This window comes from Schistocerca americana, chromosome 2, assembly GCF_021461395.2.
Source record: "Schistocerca americana isolate TAMUIC-IGC-003095 chromosome 2, iqSchAmer2.1, whole genome shotgun sequence".
Lineage (NCBI taxonomy): Eukaryota > Metazoa > Arthropoda > Insecta > Orthoptera > Acrididae > Schistocerca > Schistocerca americana.
Genome location: NC_060120.1, coordinates 707,904,329 through 707,911,990, shown reverse-complemented (window position 1 = coordinate 707,911,990; position 7,662 = coordinate 707,904,329). Strand labels below are relative to the sequence as shown.

The window sequence follows — 7,662 nt, the reverse complement described above, 5'->3', positions numbered from 1 at the left end:
AATTCCATGATTTACACAAGCAAAAGCCTTTGAGAGTTTACAAAAAAATTCCAGCGGGTCACGTTCTGTTACTCAGAGCATCTGGTTTTCTTGCTATGATGAGAGCAATCTATGTTGATAGATAAAATGTGTTGTGGGTGACGCCACTTCGACCGCTTGCGTGTCAGTTTCGCTACTAATTTTATCAAACAGATTTGTCATTTTGTGTCACGAGACAGGGTGGACCTCTTCTAGACCTTTGGACCACAAAAAGATATATGGCGGTCACCGGAAATCGAACCCGTGGCCTCCATCTAAGTTTCCAGCGTCCCTAACTACCAGACCACTGAGGTGGCGTCACGAGTTGGCGTGGAAGACAGAGATTGCGGTTTGGGAGCCGCAGTAGAGCAGCCTGCCCGTAGTGCGCAGTCATGGCAAGCGGCGCGGCGCGGCGGCAAATTGTCGCGCCAACTAGGGCGCCGCGAAAGCTTTCTCCAGGGCTCCAGCGAGCGCGCTCCCAGCCTCCAGCGAGGTCCCATCACCCTGCTGCTGGAGCCGGCCGGCTACATTCTCCCAGCCGCGCGGCTGCAGCACCGAGCGAGCCGTCGCCCCACCTGTCTGCTCAACTAGCGACTTACTGCTTTGTAAGAAGCACTCACTGGACCCGAGAATGAGCTGCCAGGGCAGGAATGTTGCGCAAGCAGCGGCGCCTGCAACTCGAGGTAGAGCACCAGTCGCAAGGACGCTGACCGCAAAAATTCGCGCGCGTGGCCAAACTCACACCTGGTGTTTGGGCGCTGACTTCAACGCGCGATACGAAGGAGGAGCTGCCGGAATCCTCTCTGTTACGAGTGGCGCTACAGCGCCGTCGACACCCATGCGAATGTGGCCAGTCGTAACGAGTCACGTGGACAACGCCCATCATGAATTATATAGGACGTGGCCCACACACCGAACACTTCAGGATCGTCAGGACATCCAGTCATGTAAGTGGTCTTCTGTCTCCGCGCCTGCGATCGGAAGCGACGCAACTATACTCCTCCACACGTCTTTGCACACACAAACACATTTACGCAGACATTAAGGTTTAATTGTTTCGTCTGGGACATATTCTCCCAGAATTACATTTTTGGTCCTGAGCAGAGTTTTGAGGAGGTTTCTCTTGGTTGTAAAACAAATGTCGGAACCGCGCCAGGTTTCTGGTTGGAAATACCTTAACTCTGCTGTAGATCACAACTCGATGATGATGTTTGGTTTGTGAGGCGCTCAACTGTGGGGTCATCAGCACCCGTACAAAGCCACAATTTTACACAGCCCAGTTTTTGTACACAGGCCAGTCTAACCACTGTCACGAATGATGATGATGATGATGATGATGATGATGATGAAATGATGAGGACAACACAAAGATCCAGTCCCCGGGCAGAGAAAATCCCCAACCCGATCACAACTCGGACAGCCCATTCTATTTGTAGGAAGATAAGAAAAGGTAAAGCAGTCACCAACCAGAAGCCTCGTTTGAGCAGCACTGTGCTTTACTAGGCACGGTTCTACTGGAGCTGATATGCCATTTCCTGCATCTGGCATTTGAACTGCCTTAACCTAAGACTGACCTGGCATCGAACCCCGGGCCTTTCTATCTGTTGTCTCGACTTAACCACTGAGCCACTAAGTTATACAGGATGATTTTGCTAAATGTGGGCAATCTGATGGAAACAGTCACTGGGAGTCAAATGAAATTGATTCCAGAGAACATCTATGATGTGCATATCATGTGGAACCATAGTTTCATTTGATTAAAGCTTTACGCCTGAGTTGCAGACAGTATCATCCGTTTCTTTCGACGCCGATGTGCTATTCCAATACAATTGGAGAACCTCTGCAATACTATTCGAGTTTAGGAGGAATATGAAGTGGGTTGAGGCGTAAATGTGAATTTGGAGAGGCGTGTTGGAGTCGTCCGTGCAGTTGTGGAAAATGACTGTGCCAGGGTGGCGTAGTGGCTAGCGCATCAGCCTAGTGAGCAGGAGACCCGTATTCGAATCCCAGTCTTGGTAAAAATTTTCATTCATAGTTCATCTGCATAATTACATCAATCCCTGAGAGGATAAGGAGGAAAAAAGTCATATGAACATATGGTTGGAAATGCGTTGCAAGGCAGATACACCCACCTGAAGATGGAGATAAAAGATGTTTAATAGCGTATGTTTCAATGATTCAAAGCACACATCAGGACACACAACGCAAGTGGGAATGTTCCGTATGTACTAAAGTTTTAGCTCCACACTCAATTGGGTAGTGAACTGGAGCACCACAATGAAGTATCCAAATTACCTTCCATATCACGTAGGACACGTCTTCCAGCATGGGAGGCAGGGCCACACGCAGAAGTACAGATATGCAGCGCTTGTTGATGCCCACAAGGCAGTCGTCAATAATCCCTGCCCACACACCGAGGCTGAAGCGATGCTGATGCTTCGCTGCCGCTGTACCATGGGGATTCTTCGTAGCCCATAGGCGAGTGTTGTGAGGTTAACCACACATATATAAAAAGGATGGATAGCTGAAATGCCAGCACCGAAGTGGACTTTGCGATGAACCAGCGACAAAACGGTTGTCATGGAAGGAAATCCGTAGGTAATAAGGCCTGCACGCGTTGTAACTGATACGAATAGTGACAATTTTCATAGAGAATGTTTCTCACTTTCGTCTGGCTTCACGCTGACGGACCATTTGTCTGGTGCAGGTACTGGGGTCGCTGTCAAAAACTTTTTATTTCCCCCTTCCAGTGGGTGTACTACATTTGTAACACATTTTCGGCGATATGTCCACAGGACTCGCTTGCTCTTCATTCTGTCAGGGATCGTTTCCTGCAGTTTGTCCCCACGTAGCAAAAACACGCTGTCTGTCTTTAGGGACGTTGGTATATAACGCTGTTCGTTTCAGTCCACCGGCCACGAGTTTTTACGACGACTCAGCGCTCCACAGACTTACCACCTACAGATTACGCCATTCACAATGCGAGCCGGCGCAGGCGACCACAACGGGCTTCCCTTGGCTCCGCACAAGTCCGCAGTCGCAACAATAAGACATTGCTTAAGTGCAACGCTCATGTTGCATGGCCGGCCACTGTGGCCCAGCGGTTCTAGGCATTTCAGTCTGGAACCGCGCGACCGCTACGGTCGCAGGTTCGAATCCTGCCTCGGGCATGGAGTGTGTGATGTCCTTAGGTTAGTTAGGTTTAAGTAGTTCTAAGTTCTAGGGGACTGATGACCTATGATGTTAAGTCCCGTAGTACTCAGAGCCATTTGAACCATGCTACATGTGTACCTAAAACGTGCGTTAGTAAACATCAGCTCAAGCACATACAAAAGTATCCAGTCTCTGTCTTCAGCCAATGAGTGAAGAGTTAGAAATTAATATCTCGTCGACATTGTCCGGCGGAGCCGCATGTGGGTCAGACTTGTGGCGCACTTAGTGTAAGCAACAGTCCCTGCAGTCGGCTGAAATAGTGTAAGGAAACTGCAGATCAGCTACATCAGAATAGCGGGACGTCGATTTGAATCCCTTCTGACGAAATCAATCCAGTGTGTCGAACAGTGTCACCTCCATCGGTCCGCGCAGAGCGTAACGAGATGTCTGGAGACCTGAAGTTAAGCGTACAAGATCGAAAATTCAGTCGGGAGTCTGCTAGGACTGATTCCTCAATAACGCACGAGTGTCCTTCCTGGACACTGACGATCTAGGTTTATCGTTAGTTGCTTAACCTTCGGGTTTAGAGGAGCTAACGTACAAGCAGACAGAGAGACGCCGACATGTCGGTGAGTGGTACAGATTGGACTTCAGCAAACCAAAACCAACGAAGACGAAAGTTTCTGCCACCCACAAACGCTGACAACAAGGCAATGAGGAGCCGACGGTAAGATTGTTTGATACCAACCCTCTTGGCAAACTCCACACCCCTGGCTGATTGTGTCTCGTGAAATTTTCAGACTTGCTGCAAACCACAGGCGTTTAAGTGCGTCCAGAAAGCTCACCGCGACCGTATGTACGCTTATGTACTGACTGATGTTTCTTTTTTTTTGATTGCAGTACCTCGAATCAACAGTCTTGAGCACAGTGTGCAATAATTTGGTGATAGGAAACTAACAGCTTTTACAAAGTAGTGAATGAACAATGTCATATCGACCGCTCCGGTCGCAGGTTCGAATCCTGCCTCGGGCATGGATGTGTGTCCTGTCCTTAGGTTGGTTAGGTTTAAGTAGTTCTAAGTTCTAGGGGACTGATGACCACAATAGTTAAGTCCCATAGTGCTCAGAGCCATTTTTTGAACAATGTCAAGGACCTTCGAGGGGAATACAGTTGACAGATAAAAGTGCAGACGAGATCTACCAATTTTTAGCAGTGTCCTTGCTGATGACTGACGAGAGAAAGAATGGAATGAAGCATTACAGGTATTCGAAACTGATGCCTGTTTCTGATAGTTCTTCGAGTATTATATTTTAGTAACACAGGCGTTTTGGGGGACGTTAAGAGAGCGAATTTTTTGACAGTGAAATTCTAGTCAGCTCTAAATCCATTCAGAGATTTGTGCATTGACGAAGGTAGGTTTATTTCCAAACAGTAGATACCAAGAAACAGGCACAGATTTGGAACAAAATATTGTACATTGAGCGATGTTGAAACCAGATTTTGTAGTGTACATAGCAAGAGGTACAGAAATTGAAGACGTTGTAGCCTTGGTGTTTTGGAACTGTTGCAACTACATTACTGAATCCTTACCTCAATAAAAACTTTTACGCTTCCATGTAATACTTATAAAGTAATTAAAAGAATAAAATGAGTGGTTGAGAAAACAGTACGCCGATAGCTTGTTTTATTTCAAAAACGTGTGTAATTCAACAATCCGAAAATAACTCAGACCAGAGTCTTCAAAGGGTTAAACCGGAAGGAAGGAAGGAAGAGGGGAAACTTAGGGTTTATTCTATCGATGACGAGTTTATTGGAAGGGCAGCACAACTTCGAATAGGGCTAATCTGAAGCCGACGGAACACAGCTGGGATGCTATCATACGCCAGCTCCAGGCCCGGAAGCTTGTGACCTGAGTGTAGACGGGTGTTGCCACTTACCTCCGGTAACTTGTCAAGAAGTTGTAGAATCCGTGCAGCGAAGAACCGTTGATGTATTATGTTCTTAAAGTGGACCAAAACACTATTAAGCAGGCGGTCATACTACTTCTGTGCTTTAGTGTTTGTAATACACAGAGAGCTATTCTGTATTCTTAGTTCAAGTAAACAAAACGTCCGATTTCAGACAAGTCTGAAGGAATCCCATCAGCGTCACGTTCAGGGAACGAGGAGAACATCTTCTGCCAGCCACGTGTGTGTGTTCAGTAGCTGGTCGCCAGTAAGGCGGAAGTAATGCTGTCCACTTCCCGGATGCGCACGACTTCCCGCGTTTCCTCCACGACCTTCTACATCTTCGTTGACCAGTAGCACTCGCGCTTCGATATCACAGCCAGGATTTTTGTATCCTGTTCCGTATCCTGTGGATGAGGGGAAAAGGAAATGACGTGCGTGACACATATCTGGCTTACACATTAAATCAGTTGATGATTTCTGTGGAGAAAAAGATAAATTCAACATAATGTCTGCAAGGGCGAAGCAATCGTTTGTTATATCGAGAGAAAATGTAGTTGTCCAGTATTTGTACGAAAGCTATTAGTCGGCCTTTTTTAAAAAAATTAATCGCATTTGCCTGATGTTTTAATGACACTTTCTACAGATGTATCGTGAAATCAGCGCAAAATAATCTGAAACATTGTAGCCAGTTGTTATGGTCAGCGCAATGATAATTCTGCTTTTGAGTGCCAACACGATGCATGTGGTTGACTGACAAACACTTGAGAGTAGAGAACATAGTAATAGAAGTTTAAGGTCTTGTGTCTCCTCGAGCTTTACTTGAGAGGGCGTATAGTATACCACAACAGCAAGTTGTCATTGGTAGGCTCACCAAGGATGTGGTGAGCTTACTTTTCATCAATTTCAGATTAGTGGTGAATAGTATGTGTTGTTACGAAAATAATTTAATGCATAAGCGAAAACCAGTTCGATGTCATTGCGAATGACAGCCAAACAAATGAAGAAATCATTATTGCCTTCAGAAATATATCTGCTATCAATGAAATGATAATTAAATGGACACCCTAGCTGCAAACAGCCGTTGATGTACTTCATTGGGGACATGTCGAAAATGTGTGCCCCGACCGGGACTCGAACCCGGGACCTCCTGCTTTCATGGCAGACGCTCTATCCATCTGAGCCACCGCGGGCACAGACGATAGGGACTTATCCCTTGCACGCTCCCCGTGAGATCCACATTCCCAACATGTCCAAACCACTACATTCGTAGTGCGCCTAATAGATGTTTGCCCATCATACTCATTACTCGTGGCAAATTAAATGGTTCAAATGGCTCTGAGCACTATGGGACTTAACATCTATGGTCATCAGTCCCCTAGAACTTAGAACTACTTAAACCTAACTAACCTAAGGACAGCACACAACACCCAGCCATCACGAGGCAGAGAAAATCCCTGACCCCGCCGGGAATCGAACCCGGGAACCCGGGCGTGGGAAGCGAGAACGCTACCGCACGACCACGAGATGCGGGCTCGTGGCAAATTAATCTACCAATTCCCGTACGAGTTCGGGCATAGCGTGTGCGTCCATTTAATTATCATTTCATTTCTAGCAAAGCTGCATGGTCATCCACGGTAACTGTTCTTTCGGGAACAGATACTACCGTCATATACATATCTGCTATCCTTCAAGTCGTCATCAAATGAAAGGCTATCTGGTCATCCACTTGCGAAAACAGTTGCGTTTCCTGTCAGTTCATTTCCCTCGTTTGCTGTTCGCCGCGAGTTTGATTGCGTGGTTCTTGTTATTGAGTGGTGCGTGCGTAATTGTTCCGATCCCCTATTTCACTGTATTCATTCAGAGAACCCGTTACTAAATGTAATTGCGGTGTGCTTCTTCGGTTAACCATATCCTCATTGTCTTCTCCAGGTAATTTGTAAGCCGGCCGGCTGTGGCCGAGCGCTTCTAGGCGCTTCAGTCCGGAACCGCGCTGCTGCTGCGGTCGCAGGTTCGAATCCTGCCTCGGGCATGGATGTGTGTGATGTCCTTAGGTTAGTTAGGTTTAAATAGTTCTAAGTCTAAGGGACTGATGACCTTAGATGTTAAGTCTCATAGTGCTCAGAGCCATTTGAACCGGTTCCGGACTGAAGCGCCTAGAGCCGGCCGAAGTGGCCGTGCGGTTAAAGGCGCTGCAGTCTGGAACCGCAAGACCGCTACGGTCGCAGGTTCGAATCCTGCCTCGGGCATGGATGTTTGTGATGTCCTTAGGTTAGTTAGGTTTAACTAGTTCTAAGTTCTAGGGGACTAATGACCTCAGCAGTTGAGTCCCATAGAGCTCAGAGCCATTTGAACCATTTGAAGCGCCTAGAACCGCACGGCCACTTCGGCCGGCTAAAAATATTGGCTTACGACTTAAAAAACAAGTGCAAGATAATTTACCACTTTCTTGAGAAGGCAGTAAAGGGTCTCAAGTTCAACCCCTGACATGCTACAGGAGTACAAAATGCAATTTAGAAACATCCTTCGTACTTTATTGTTATCC

General features: G+C 46.9%; 1 non-coding gene across 1 annotated transcript; it reads right to left on the bottom strand.

The window, feature by feature from the left end:
- Window positions 1-6,236: 6,236 nt before the first annotated feature.
- Trnas-uga lies at window positions 6,237-6,311 on the bottom strand. Its single transcript has one exon. It is a non-coding gene; the product is annotated as a tRNA-Ser (tRNA).
- Window positions 6,312-7,662: the final 1,351 nt, after the last annotated feature.